The following is a 14536-nucleotide window of genomic DNA, read 5'->3' on the forward strand; positions in this document are numbered from 1 at the left end:
CTAGCTTATCTCTCCACGCTTCAGGCTCTCTGCCTTTATTCCTGATGAAGGGCTTTTGCCCGAAACGTCGATTTTGCTGAAGCTCCTCGGATGCTGCCTGAACTGCTGTGCTCTTCCAGCACCATTGATCCAGAATCTGGTTTCCAGCATCTGCAGTCATTGTTTTTACCTTGAATGCTTATGGTCAATCTCAGCTGAGGCATTTGCATTCTTTGATTTTGTTGGCTTGTACCGCACAAGCACATGTTTAGAAATAAACAAAAATGATAGAGTACAGTTACAGTCAGAAACTATGTACTCGAAAAGGGAAAGCTTAAAAACAGAAACATAATTTAAACAGGACTGAGAAAGAAATCTGTGAGTAAAACATTAGAACAGAAGTAACTAAGTATTTTTCATACAAATACATTGATTAAAGGAAACTAATTGAATGAACCGTAGATGCAAATTAAAATTGGAAAATATGCAGCCACTATTGAGACATGACTGGTCATGAATGTGAATTAAATATACCAGGTTATGAAATGTACAGGAATGTTAGGAAAAATTGTTGAGGGCAGCAATAATCTTAATGATTAAGAATCACATCAATGATAAAAGAAGGTATAACAATACATAAACAGGCACTAGAGTTTTTTGAATCTTCTCATGTGATGTGGCAGCTTTCAGACAGAGCAAGATTTATTGCTAATACCTAATTGAGATGGTGGTGTTGAGCTGCCCGCTTAAACCATTACAGAGCTGTTGATGTCAGTGCACCCCTGTTGAAGAGAGTATCCCAGAATTTTAACTCAGGAACAGTGATATATTTTAATGTCATGATGACGTGCAGCATGGAGGGGAAATTTGCAACTAATGATGGTTTTCCCAATCTGTCTGCATCCCTTTGTTCCTCCAGGTGGTAGAGATTGTGAATTTGGAATATACTGTCAAAAGGACATGGTGAGTTGCTACAGCGCTTTTTGTCGAGACCCTGCTGCTGTTGTGCATTGGTAACAGAAGCCATCATGTTCCTCAAGCTATTGCAGTGCACGTATGACAATAGCATTTACCCACAGAAGTAAATAACTGCTTAGTATATCTTATACATAAATCTAATTAGGCTTCCTCCAAATAATAGTGTTGGAATAGCAGAAGAGCTGGCAACGATAGAGCACTTTTCATGACCTAAGGCACTTCACAGCCAAATATAGTATATTTTCAGATATAAGATGCTGTCCTGAAATACGACAGCAAATTCATGCATAGCTAGGTGCTGTGAATAATAAGGACAGGATAACCAAACAACCATTAATGATGTTGGTTGAGGGAGTAATGTTGGCTGAGACACAGCAGATTTCCCTTGTTCCTCTATGAATGGTGCAGTGGGAGTGTTACATCTGAGAATAGACATAGCCCTGGTTTAATGTCATCTCAAAAAGTCAGCACTTCTGACAGTACTCCCTTTAGTACTGCATTACAAGGTCTCTCTGGAGTATGAACTGAAGTTGTCAGGACAAGAATTTGGAATCTTCTTTGTCTCAGATATCAGAAGGATGCCACTGAACCAAGGCTGACAATGAATTCATCACACAAACCAGCCACACCAACTATTGATGCTCAGCTTCAGAATCTGCATGTGATCCATTACAGCCTCAATCTGACATTGTTGCAAGAGGTTAGGTAAGAATCACTGTCCTCAATGTCAAAGGTGAGTTTAACTAAGTGTGGCACCAGGTGAGAGCTGTCAAATCTGGGATCAATGGGAAACACTATGATTACAGTTAATACCAGACACAAAAGAAAATACTCAAAAGTTGTCATCAGCTGTACTGTCTTCAGCTGTCTCATTGTATCCAAAACAGGGGCTATTCTTTTCCACAACCATGCTGCTGTTGTCTCCTCTAACTTTCTGTGTATCCCTTTCTCCCATTTTCCCATACTGGTGGCACAAACATTTGAAAGATTTCTTACAAAAATCCCCCAGAAGCATATTCTGGCTTAAATATTAGTGATTCCTCCTAAATATTACACCGCTGTGAACACTTTCTTTTCATCAATTTATTTTCTCTGTCTTAGAAGACCACTTGAAATTCCATTTTCAATGCATTCTATAAGGAACAACGATATCCAGCCTGCAGGCCATGCCAAGGAAGCTAGCATCCAAAATTAGGGAGTGCCATTCAACTGGTACTCAGATTTCATCAGTCACTGTTTGACCTTTGTAAATGACATGGGTTCAGAAAGGATTGGTTGCTTCATTATTGGATAAATCCCAAACCAGCTGAGACCTGTTAGCATCAACCAACTTTGAAATTTCTACCAATAAAATCAGAACAGGGGTTTAAACTGTTGATGCAAACCCTGCACAATGTAGTAAGTCTCATTTATCGTGTGGCCCTGTGGCATTTTTAATTGGATATATTTGGGTTACTGATTTACTGTGGTCAATGACTATTTATTTCCAGGCTATTGAGAGCTGTTTATCAAAATAAGTGATTTGTACATTGTAAATATTTTTATTGTTTGCTCATCAGTAATTTCCAACAAAAGGCATGACTGCTGACACAGGTATGATGCAATGAATGGCCTCCATCCATGCTGTAAGATGGGAAAGGTGAGCTCAGAGCTTTCAACAAGTCTGACATCTGAGCCGTCAATCTCATGCCTATGGAGGAGAGAGAGACCGGACGGGGAAGAAGGTAAATTTGTGACTGGATCTTACTTTGGTTAAAACCTCTCCAGCAATGCAGCGGGCATACTAGCAGAAGGGATTTAATCTGAAATTCAGGAAGACTCCAGAACCACAGGAGAATTTAGAAAGCTCTTAACTGAGGTACTGATTCAATTAAATTTCTGTGGGTGGCACAGTGGTTAGCACTGCTGCCTCACAGCGCCTGAGACGTGGGTTCAATTCCCGCCTCAGGCGACTGACTGTGTGGAGTTTGCACGTTCTCCCCGTGTCTGTGTGGGTTTCCTCCGGGTACTCCGGTTTCCTCCCACAGTCCAAAGATGTGCAGGTCAGGTGAATTGGCCATGCTAAATTGCCCGTAGTGTTAGGTAAGGGGTAAACGTAGGGGTATGGGTGGGTTGCGCTTCGGCGGGTCGGTATGGACTTGTTGGGCCGAAGGGCTTGTTTCCACACTGTAATGTAATCTAAATCTAATCTAAATCTATCACATCAAGAGCCCACATGAAGTGCTGTGCCTTCTTTCATCTGTGCAATGACGATACTGCACTGAAAGCTGCAATTTGGAAAGACTCAATTCAAACTTAGGGGTATGTGTAATAAGGATGAAACTTCGATTCTCCTGCTCCTCAGATGCTGCCTGACCTGCTGTGCTTTTCCAGCACCACACTCTCGACTCTGATCTCCAACATCTGCTGTCCTCACTTTCTCCATGTGTGACAATGTGTCTTTTTCCAATCCCCTCCCCAACTCTGATCCTTATAAATATCCACAGAATCCCCAGTACATAACTAACATATCCCACATTCTAGAAAATAAAAACACCATCTCAGTCGTAACCGATAAAACATACGTTAATTGAATTAATGTTTGTGGAAAAGCTCAGGATGTGAATGAATGAATGCTGGTTGGAGTTGACTGCTCTCTGTTTGAAATTCCCTGGAGTGAGTGAGTGACGGGGCATGTTGTTCCCATGGAGACTGTAACAAAGCAGGGGAAGCCTGGGTGATTTCTGCTCATGCCACACTCTGGGAATGATTGCAGCCTTTGGAGGATCGCTGTTAGACTCAGAGGCTGCATTTGCAACCATAAACCAGAGCCTTTCCTACAGGGCACAAGAGTGTGTGTACACCCACCAGGCCGTTTGAAATGCAGACTGGCCTGTCAGGCATGCATCCATTTTAATCATCCTGAGATGCCGATCTCTTCAGGAGCGGAAGGGCACATTGGAGTGGGTGTTGACACTTCTATAAAATGGTCACCTGGTTCAGCTGAGGCCCTGGATCACTTTCCCAGAAGAAGGAACACTTCATACCTACAGAGGTAAGGATTGAAAATCAGGTTCATGCCGTTCCCATTACGACAACAACAATTTGTCTTTACACAGCGCTTCTCCCAGAATAAGAAGTCCCAGGCAGTTTATGTGGGCATTAGAGACCATCAGGTAAAGGAGGGAGATTAGGTCATTCAGCCCATTGAGTCTGCTCTACATTCTGTCAGGATCTGGTCCACTCCTCCTCCACTCTCAACACCTTCCCATGGCACCATCCCCTACAAACATAGATGGGGTAACACCTGAATGTTTACCTCATCCCCCCCCTCCCCCCCCTCACTATCCAATGCCCCACACACCTTCCAAGTGAAGCAGCATCTTAACTGCAGTTCATTCAATCTAGTCGACAGTATTCGCCACTCACAAAGTGGTCTCCACTACACTGGGGGAACAAAACGCAGACTGGGTGTCCACTTTCCAGCACACCCATGTTCTGTTTATAAAAGTGACCCTGAGTTTCCACTTGCCTACCACTTCATCACACCACCATGTTCCAACACCAATATTTCTGACTCAGTCCTACTGCAGTGTTCCAGTGAGCCTGAGCATAAGCTTAAAGAACAGCATCTCATCTTCCACTTACAGACACTGCAGCCTCTAGGACGCAATAATTTTAGAGCTTGATTCCATCTTTCCCACCTACAACACCTGCTGCTGTTATGAGTTGCTTTAGCATAGTCACCCATTCTCTCCTACTCATGGCACTTATGATTTTTATTATTCAGCTTTCCTTCTGTCTTGGGGCTGCTATCCAGAATCTCCTTCTTTCAGGGCTCCATCTCCACCTTTCCACTCACCTCTTACCTACCCTATCCCCCTCCTTCCCCAAAACTGGTCTTCAGCATAATTACCACTGTCTCCCAGCAACAGTCAATTCAGGTGAAGAGTCACTCGAAAGGCTATCTCTGCTTTCTTCTCACAGATGCTGCCAGACCTGCTGAGTTTCGTCAGTAATTTCTGTTGTTGTTCCTTTAATCCCTCCTTCCCAAAAGACCCTTGCCTCCCTAACATTTCCGGGAAGTTGTTTACATTTTCATCGGTGAAGACAAAACTAAATTAATCTTTTAATTGTTTTGCCATTTCTCTGTTCCAGCATTAAGACCCGTATACAGTGTGTTAGCTTCAGCCTTTAGTAAAGGGCTCCACCTGGTGGTTGGGCTGAATAATCACAGAATGATTTCAAGTAATCTACCATCATCCACTGCAACTACTTAACAAATGAACTCACATAGCAAAGTAACCCTGAGTTTCCAGTTTCCAAAAGGAACCTAATCCTAGCCAAACCTTCACCCTCACCTCCCACGTCCATAATGATTGTCATCAACCAAGCCAATGAATTGCAGATGCGCTTTATATGCTTTATTTAACTATGAAGGATTACTTTGCGATAAAAGTGGGGTTATTGCCTGTTGATCTAAGCAATGCAGTGAAAAATTTTATTGATGCCTCGTCATCATCAATCACTCAGTTGGTAGCCATTATCGGGAGGGGACAGACAGTTCTAGTGATTCAATAACTCAGAATATATTGACACATTGTCCCTCACATTAAGAGCATTCCAATCTTCTTGCGTTTTTGCGCTAAACTGTACATGCTGCTTTAAGTGTCTGCTGTTTGAGTTGATCCATGACTAAATCCTGAAATGTTGCTCTCGCTCTTTGTGCACCTTCTCCACAGCCATAACGTTATATTCCTTGCTCTGTTCTATTACCCTAATGCACTTGTATGGTACGATCTGCCTGTACTGCACGCAAAACTTTTTACTGTACCTAGGTACATGTGACAATACTAAATCAAATTAATTTACCTATATTGGGACAAAACTAATGCTCAACCAGAAAACAAGGGCCTCCAAATGCTTATCTAGTTTATTGCGAGGTAAGTGGTGTTGGACAAATTTAATTGACAGAATATAATGTATTGATAAAAGGCAACATCATAACATCATAAAATGTTATAATATAGGACGCCATTGAACCCCATTGTGCCTGTGCTACATCTTTGACAAAACTGCCCAATTAGACTATACTCTTTCTCCGATTTGTTCCTTTCTAGGAATTTATGTAATTAATGAACTTACAATTGAATCTGCTTTCACCACCTTTTCAGATAGTGCATTTTACATCACAATTTCACTGCATTTGAAAATGCTGTCTGATTTGTTTGCTAATTTGTAATTCTGTGACCTGTATTGTGATGATGCTGTGACTTTAACAAGTTATTTTGTCCTATTTTCTTGTTTGAAGAAAGGTTTTAAGGCAGAGGTATTGGGCTGGTTAGTGAAGGCCCATAAAGTAAACAACTTGGGAGGCCTTGGGTTTTTTTTTAAGTTGAAACATGAAAAGCAGCCTGGAAGGGTGCGGCCAGCTCTCACAGGCCAGGATTTCTATTTTGTTTTAGTTTTTAAGATTTAGCATTAAGCAGCTGCTGTTGGAGTCTCAACAGGATTGGAAGTTGCAGTAAATGTCTTCTGGCTGCCACTATCTCTGAGTTTTCTCTTGATGTTTTTCCTTTTGGGTTGCTGAATTGCATGTGAGACAATATCTGCTTTTTGAATTTGACTTTTTGCCAAGGGGTGTGTTTATGGGATGTTAATTAGTAATGGTTACTGTATCTATTACTCTATTATGTTTTCCAATAATTAAGTTATTCAAAATTCTTTTTTGTTGCATATTAACTATAGTATTTGAATAAATTGTGTTTTGCTTAATGTCAAGTAGTTTGACCAATCAAGTTGCATTTGGAACACAGCACCTTTAAAATAAGAAAATGTTAGGGTCCAGGCTACCTTCTTAATATATTTTGAGAGGGTCTGGTCTGGAATATAAAGTAGTTACTAACACATTTTTTTGCCACTGGCATCTCATTTACTTGATAACAAATGTTTGTGTAACAAACGCTTTATGATGTTAAACCACTCTATCTTCCCTTGCTGTGAATATTGCACGTCAGATTGAAAATCTCATTTGCTAAGGTGACATAAATTAGGTTTGTTGATAAAATGAAGGTGCATGTGTCTATGATAAAAGAAATGTTGGAGAACTGATAGGAAGTTAATTAATGGACTGATTACAGAGACTGGAAGTTACTGGACGTTACTCAAACCGGAAGCTTGAAAACATCGGTCTAGTGTTAGAACCATTGACCTTAAGTATATTTATTTGATCAGGTAAGGAGACATCAAAGTTTGCAGGTGATGTAAAATAGTGAGCATGTTTAACTGTGAAGAGGATTATACGTGGCTTCAGCTGGACATTGACAAGCTAGCAAATAAGTCCGAGAATTAAATGAAATTTAATGCTTGAGGTATGAGATGGTACACTTTCAGAAACAAAATATCAGAAGAAGCATTCACTCTGTATTTAAAAGAAAGCAGGAGACAACAGCTTCGCTTCACTTGGAGGTTGCCACTGATGATGTTACCTAGCCAGGTAATGAAACATCTGGATATCAAACCTACAGCTCAGCGAGCAAACCTACACCCTAATGTACGTTTTTATTGAAGCAGTCCTCCACCTAAAAGGGTGTTTGGAAGTAGACTCCACAATACATTTCAAACAAATGCTCAACACAGAGGAGGGGCGACAAAATTAGATACATTGGATGCCTCTTTCAAATGGCTGGCATAGACTCAATGGACTGAATGACATCTGGAAGCAGTTGATCTATTGAAGCAGATGTACCCCTAGAAGGGTGTTTGGAAATCAACTCCATAAAATATTTATGAGGGAGTTCGATATATAATTAGAAGGGAAAAATTTGTCAGGCCATTGTGGATATACAATGGAAAGAAGACAAATCAGCTCCCAAAGCAAGTAGCAGCATGATGGACCATGTGGTCTTTGTGTTTAAAGGATTCTGTGATTATTGCTGAAATACAATACAGCACTAATATACATCATTGATATGCCATATATCACTGATGTACATCATTGATATATCATTCATCACTGATATACAATACATTGCTGATATACCATACATCACTAATATACATCATTGACACACCGTACATCACTAATATACAACACATCGCTGATATACTATTTATCACTGATACACAATACATTGCTGATATACCATACATCCCTGATATACATCATTAACACACCATATAACTGATGTACAACACATTGCTGATATACCATATGTCTCTGATATACATAATTGAAAAACCATACATCACTGATACATCATACATCACTGATATACAACACATTGCTGATATACCATACATCACTAATATACATCATTGATATACCATACGTCACTGATATACATAATTGACATACCATGTAACTGATATACAACACATTGCTGATATACCATATGTCTCTGATATACATCGTTGAAAAACCATGCATCACTGATATACATCATTGATACACCATACGTCATTGATATGCAACGCATCGCTAATATACAATACATCACTGATATGCAATACATTGCTGATATACCATACATCACTAATATACATCATTGATATACCATACGTCACTGATATACATCATTAACACACCATACATCACTGATATACATGATATACCATATATTGCTGATATACAATACATTGCTGATATATAATACATTCCTGATATACCATACTTACATTGCTAATATGCCATACATTGCTGATATTTTACATACATTGTTGATATACCATACATCACTGATATACAATCTATATTGCTCATATACCATACACGGCTCTGGAATCATTGGTAGCCAACTCCCAAGAAAAAATGCTTTCTAATTGTCACTTGGTTGCAGTTTTCAGATGTCCTTCTCTGTTCTGTGATAGCTGTAAAATATAGCTGTGTTTTTGGCCAATGCCACATCTCCGTAAAATTGAGCGACATTTGATGAGATGTCAGTAAATCAAGAAACTGTTGATTAATATCCAAACATTGATGTTGATGCAGCAGACAGTGTATATTGGAGTTAGTTCTGTTGCAAAAATCTGATTTGCTTTACACTGAAGCTGAAATGCTATCTCTTTGAGTGTTGTTACAGTATACAGTTCGTATTACATAGTGAAGCTAAAATTGCCTCAGAGCAAAGCAAAATATTACAATAGATGCCAGAATATCTGCATTCTCTCTTTGCTTCTTTATCAGGACCGGAGTTAAAAAGCTGTTCTTTTTGACTTCCTTTAATGAATGGCATGACATCAAGGGTGAAGCTGTACATGTGCAGATAGATCAAGGCAGCCATTTTTAACAGTGGTGCTGCTCTCCTGCATTAGAAACACCCAATCCATTAAAATATACACTAATCTGCAAACAAAAAGCTAATTCCTCACTCAGCATTAAACACTCAGCACGGCCTTTGTTTCTTCTCAGATATTTAGACACTCATCTGTTTACAAGAAAGAAGTATGGCAATGAACTGGTAAGTGATTTTCTAGCTGCCACCAGTGGTGGAGCTGACCCTTCTGAAAGAAATATTTTTAAAAATATTTTGAATGAACTTGCACTTACTCATAATATCCTCCCATCCTCAGGAAGGCATTCTGGCCTTAAGATTCTAACAAAGAGACTTTGAACATGATTCGCCAACCCGTCATAACCACTGAATATTGGCACTTGAAAATGAGAAAAGTTAAATTGCTCCTTATTGCAACTACTGTCCAACTCTTGTAAATCGGTTAATCCTGTGAGCAGTTAATTATGTTCCACTTGAGTCATTTGATGTGTAATTTATCATGCAGAAACGACGTGCACTTCCTCTCGTACTATGAATAAGGACAAATGATGTGTTCCTGGTATTTGCTTTGCTACTTCTGTGGCAGTCATAGAGAAGTGAGGTTCCTCTTGGGTCCTGACCTTCCTTTTTTTAACCATCCCTCTCTGGAATTGCTCCCAAAATGATTTGGCTGGCTGTAGGAGCTCTTCAAGTGATGTTTCTGCTCCCTTCCCTCAAATATGCAAGTACTCTGTAGTTCTCAGTCAATGTTTTCTTCACATGAGGGATCACAGGATTCTGAAGTGAGATTTCCATCCTCATTATAATATTCATTGCACAGCGGTATAATCAGCCCTTCCACTCCAACATTAACTTAATTCGTACATCAGCCCATAGTCATAGAGTCATACAGCACAGAAACAGATCCATTGGTCCACGCCGACCATAAACCCAAACTAAACTAATCCCTCCTGCCTACGCTTGGCCTGTATCCCTCCAAACATTTCTTATTCATGTACTTATCCAAATATATTTTAAACGTTGTGACTGTACATGCTTCCACCACTCCCTCAGGACGTTCATTCCACACATAAACCACTCTATGTGTAAAAAAAAATTGCTCCACATGTCTTTTTTAAATCATTCTGGATTAGAGTGGTGCTGGAAAAGCACAGCAGTTCAGGCAGCATCCGGGATATTCCTGATGAAGAGCTTTTGCCCGAAACGTCGATTTTCCTGCTCCTCAGATGCTGCCTGAACTGCTGTGCTTTTCCAGCACCACTCTAATCCAGAATCTGGTTTCCAGCTTCTGCAGTCATTGTTTTTACCTAGTTTAAATCATTCTCCTCTCATCTTGAAAATATTCCCCCCAGTCTTGAAATTCCTCACCCTGGGAAAAGACACCTGCCATTTATCTTATCTATAGCCCTCATGATTTTATAAACCTCTATAAAGTCACCTCTCAACCTCCTACATTCCAGTGAAACAAGGTCCCAGCCTATCCAGCTTCTCCTTATAACTCAAACCTTTCATTCCCAGCAACATCCTGCTAAATCTCTTCTGAACCCTCTCCAGCTTAATGATATCCTTCCTAGAACAGGGTGACCAGAACTGGACACAATCCTGCAGAGGTGAAAGTGAGGACTGCAGATGCTGGAAATTAGAGTCAAGAGTGTGGTGCTGGAAAAGCACAGCAGGTCAGGCAGCATCCGAGAAGCATGAAAATCAACGTTTCAGGCACAAGCCCTTCATCAGGAATGGCCTGCTGTGCTTTTCTAGCACCACAATCCTCCAGGACAGACCTCACCAATGTCTTGTATAATCTCAACATAATGTCCCAACTCCTGTACTCAAGGTCTGAGCAATGAAGGCAATTGTGCTAAATACCTTCTTAATCACCCTCTCTGCATGCGACACAAACTTCAAAGAATTACCTGAACCCAAGGTCTCTCTGTTCTACAACACTACCCAAGGCCCTACTTTTAATTGTATAAGTCCTGCTCCTGTTTGTTTTACCAAAATTCAATATCACACATTTATCAAAATTAAACTATACCTGTCACTCCTCAGCCCATTGACCAGAGTCTTTTGCACATTCCTTCCGATTCCTCCCAACTGGTTGAGAGTTTTGTGTATGTTAATTAATATAATGTAATATGTAAAATATAATCTGTCTCGTCATAACCAGTCCCATTTATTCATATTTAGAACATAGAACATGGAAAAGTACAGCACAGAACAGGCCCTTAGGCCCACGATGTTGTGCCGAGATTTAATCCTAATATAAAATATAGTAACTTAACCTACGCACCCCTCAACTCACTGCTATCCAGGTACATGTCCAGCAGTCGATTAAATGTCCCCAATGACTGCTTCCACCACCTCAACTGGCAACGCATTCCACACATTCACAACTCTCCGCATAAAGAACCTACCTCTGATGTCTCCTTTATACCTTCCTCCTAATATCTTCAAACTATGACTTCTCGTACTAGTCAATCCTGCCCTGGGGAAAAGTCTCTGGCTATTGACTCTATCTATTCCTCTCATTATTTAAGAGGTTCCTCATTAATTTAGGATTTGTTTGCGAAGTAATTAGAATTGTTGCTTTTAGAACTGAGTTTTCTTGCTCATTTTTGGTTCAGGAAAAATTAGCAGAGGAACATTCAACAGGATCCATCGGCCTCCTACCAGCAGCTGTTAAAGTAAAGGGAAATAGGAACAGTAGTGAAGAAAAGATTAATGAAGGTATGAGGGGGGGATCGTAACTGCTAAATCTCAATTCTTGGAAGCTGCTCATTAACTTAGCAAAGTTTTCAGTTTAATGTGCACTGCTCAGTTTCATTATGACTGTTATTTAAGAACTTAATAATAAAATAGTTACACATTTGGGATTGAAGAGAATATTTAGGGGGCTACAGCAACTCCTGGAGATTTGTTACTTTCTGATCTTCAGAAATGTGCAATTTTCTAAGTCCAGTTATAGTACATCTTTTTGACTTAAGAGTGTCTCAAAGTGTTTTGGTCAGTTTGCCCATCCTCCCTACAGCACTCCTCTCATCCATACAGGAAGCGAGAATCTCAAACCTGTTAGACAAGCTCAAAGGCTGAGGCTCCTTCAGCGCTATCTTCCAGCTACCTGCCTCACTCATATTCACACCCTCCTGCCCCTGAGTGCTGACTCAATTTGAGGTAGTTAATATAAGGGGTGTGACAATCTCCTGAAACACAGCGTCCAAGTAATTCTCCCCTTCCCTGATGTGTCACAGTGTTCAAAGCTTAGACTCCAGCTCATCAACTCTGGGCCAAAGTTCCTCAAGTAATCAACACTTGCTACGGATGTGGTCGCTATGAACCATAATGGGATCTACCTGCTCCCACATCATGCAGGTACAACACATCACCTGGCCTGGCATCTCTATTTAATTACTTAGTTCTTAATTTGATTTTTAAAATGTTCATACTGATCTTCTGGTTTGTAGCCTATGGAGAAATCCCCTATTTATCTTCAGTCTGAAAGTAATCTATAATAGATAGTCAAATTAGTAGCGGTAGCAACCAATGAACCTATAGTTTACCTGTGATGTCACTCTCTTGAACTGGGCCTCTGATCCTGAGCCTCAATTTATTCTGTTAAAAAAACCTTAGAATATGTGCCAAAAAGAAACTTCTCTTCCCCTCTTCTCTGAATTTCCATGTTGCCTCCAGATTTCCCAAACTATATATTCCCTTGAGCTGTTTCTCACTCCAGATTTGATCTCTCTTCCCTGACCATTGCAAAGCTCACTCTGTGCTTCCTTTAGAGCAGTAAGGGCTCTTTTCTGTCCATGTCATAGGGCAGGGAAAGCCTTAAGATCTCACCTGGAATACTGCAGCTCCCACAGTGTAGCACTCCCTCAGGTGTGCAAGGGAGTGATTATGGGGTCAAACTTCTTCAGCCTAAAACCTAGTCACAAAACATACTGTTTCAAAGCTGAGAACAATATTGGTGAGACACTCAAAGAGGAATTGACTCTCAGGCTGGATACGATCCCTGGATGCTGAGGAGACAAAAGAGATTTTCATGGAGCACTGACACAATTATGACACACTGGATGAGTTCCAGAGTTGAACTAATTGAGTTATTCACATGAGTACAGTGAAAAGTTTACAAGTCACTACTTACAGTGTCATAGTGATGTACAGCATCTTAGATACCAAAAATTTTAAGTAGAAATTCTTCGGAAGAAAGTTCGAAAAATAAAGAAATGGGAAGTCTGGCATTACAGACCTTCAAAAGTACTAAACCATAGTAATAGATTATAAAAATAAATAGAAGAACTTCAGAATAATGGTCAATATCTAATCTAATAAGAAAAAAGAGAATTTAAGACAAATCTCCAGTACCATATAAAATAATGAAAAACATACAAATGTATTCTCAAAGAGTACAAATCCAAGGTTACAAAAGGCAAATTTAGTGGGACAATGCTCCTGGAAGTGTTTTAAACTAGATAGAAATGCAAGGTAGAGATAGAAGAGTCTAATGTGGAACCACATCCTCATTAAATTTACGGTAAACACATTTACTTCTTATTCATTGTAAAAGAGACAGCATGTATTAATTTGCAAATATTAAAATGAAATGAACTTGATACACAGAAGTACAAATGCTACACTGCCATTTTAAGATTTTATCCATTTCTGGGTTAACCCAACAAAGCAAAAATGTGTGAAGTCACTGCTGTCTCCCACAAATGGGTCTGTCAAAGAAGGAAGCATTACATTAACTGTGGTTTCAGTGACAGGTGATAACAATGATCCTGTGTTGACTGAAGGGGTGAAACAAGGATTTAATATTAACTTACGTGTTTGTTTTTGTTAACCGGAGAATTGATCTTTTATCTTCTTTCACTTAGGTGAAAATTCCAATCGCCTTGAAGGCCAGAATAAAACAGGGTCAGTCAGTCACCTCCCAGCAATAAACAAGAGCAAATCCTTAAACAGACTTGAACACTCATCTCTCTGTACAGTCCTGTAGTGTTTTGGAGTCTCTCTTGGGTTAAGAGCCGTGATTTTCATTTCATGTCACTCTAAACTTAAATACATTCAATTGTGTGAAATAGAAACTAGTGACATGTATAGCTAAGAGTTAGGCTTAAGGTTAGGCTTACAGCTAGAATTAGAATTAGAAGCAATAGTGCTGAGGATAGAATTATGGTTAGAATTAGAATTAGAAGCTATAGAGTTGAAGATAGGCTTGGAGATAATAATTCAGGTTGAGCAGCAAACCCACTGAGCAACCAAGGATTGCAATGCTGTTTCAAGAAAAAAATTACTTGTCTGTAGACAGGAAAAATGTGATTACT

This window comes from Chiloscyllium plagiosum, chromosome 2 (genome assembly GCF_004010195.1).
Source record: "Chiloscyllium plagiosum isolate BGI_BamShark_2017 chromosome 2, ASM401019v2, whole genome shotgun sequence".
NCBI classification, from domain to species: Eukaryota; Metazoa; Chordata; class Chondrichthyes; order Orectolobiformes; family Hemiscylliidae; genus Chiloscyllium; species Chiloscyllium plagiosum.